This window comes from Aquarana catesbeiana, linkage group LG04 (assembly GCF_042186555.1).
Source record: "Aquarana catesbeiana isolate 2022-GZ linkage group LG04, ASM4218655v1, whole genome shotgun sequence".
Lineage (NCBI taxonomy): Eukaryota > Metazoa > Chordata > Amphibia > Anura > Ranidae > Aquarana > Aquarana catesbeiana.
The window spans coordinates 238394616-238396057 of NC_133327.1; the positions used below are offsets into that span (position 1 = coordinate 238394616).

Sequence of the window (1442 nt, forward strand, 5' to 3'; positions counted from 1 at the left end):
AAATCCCTCGAAAGTAAGGGAATTTCTAGTTGTCACCGCAGGTCACCAAAACTAGTGTCCCCATTGGAAGATTTTCCCTCTGTTACTGTTTTGTTGTCAATCCAAAATTTGGGATTTTCTTTCACTTTCAATGATAATGATAAACATGACAAACAGAGAGGGTGAAACTTTTTTTTTTTTTTTTTCATTTTTTTTCTTTTATTTGAGAATCCTTGTAAAGTATTACAGAAATGTCATTAGGGACAAAGAAAAAAATTGAAAATACAGGCACACACACCACTATCAGAGATTGTCTGGGACACCACTTCATTAGGGGACCACGATGGATCCAAGTGCAACAATGAAACCCCCCACATAGGTGTGTGATGTTTAAAGACACACAATGGATGGGTACAGCATGTCAGGCTCCAGTCACATAGGCGCCAACGCCTCTACAGCATGAATGAGGCGTTCAGAGTGGCCTGGAGCTGTGTGCCGGTGGCCTGCGACTGAATGGAGATGCAGTAACTATACAGACAGCTGAACCTCTGAGTTCATCAGTCACAGAGTCAGAGTCCACAGCCCTGGAAGGAAGAGGGGTGAAGATGAATGCGGTCACCAGCAGGGACATCGCGGGCTTTGTTTGCAGGTAAGTGCCACATAATTATTATTATTATTATTATTATAATTATGCTTTTACTTGGCAGGGGGGTAATAAAAAGGGGGGGTTTAAACCAATCAGGCTTTACTTCCTCTTTAAAAGGGGCAAAACTGGGGTGTAGAAAAAGTAAGTAGAGGCATTTAGCCATTAGTAGATGTTCCCAGCTATCGGAAGGGTCGGCCCACAGCGGAGTCCGGCCTTTCTGCAAGAAGGGGATTATTCTGGCACCGGAATGAGACCCCAGAGTCAGAGGAAGACTAAGGAGACGCTTGACAGTGCAGAGAGAGGGTGAAACTTAATTGAAAAACATCCCCAAAATTATCCCCACCTTTCTATTGAGGCATAGTCCATTCAACTGCATCTCAGGAATTAAAGCGCACTTTCTGAGAAATAGTGGATAGTAAATAAAGAGGAGAAGGTATGATATTGTCACACACATAAAAACTTTTCCAGGCCTGAATGGTTTACATATAAAATGTTTCCAGAATTACATGTGAGCTCATCTTAAACGGACACATTGAATTCTTTTCTGCTGATGTGGTTGTCCTGTAAACATGAGGGGTGACCTGTTCCTGCAGTGGGATTGCCACTCGTAGTTGGGACGTCCCTTACTTCCCACCCCTCAGCAATACTCACAAATAATGGAAACCATTAGCTGTGATATGTGTCCAGAAATCTAGACAGGATTGACGATACTGTATTTAAAGCTGAATTCTGAGCAAATATAAAATACACATATTTTGAAGACCAGGCCTATTCTGACACTACTTGTTTTCATGTAAAAATCTGTATTTTCTTCCTA

At 41.9% G+C, this 1442-nt stretch overlaps 1 non-coding gene across 1 annotated transcript; it reads right to left on the bottom strand.

Annotated features, from left to right (window-relative positions):
- Positions 1 to 792: 792 nt before the first annotated feature.
- Positions 793 to 921, bottom strand: LOC141141632 (small nucleolar RNA SNORA35). The gene has a single exon (XR_012244178.1). It is a non-coding gene; the product is annotated as a small nucleolar RNA SNORA35 (small nucleolar RNA).
- Positions 922 to 1442: the final 521 nt, after the last annotated feature.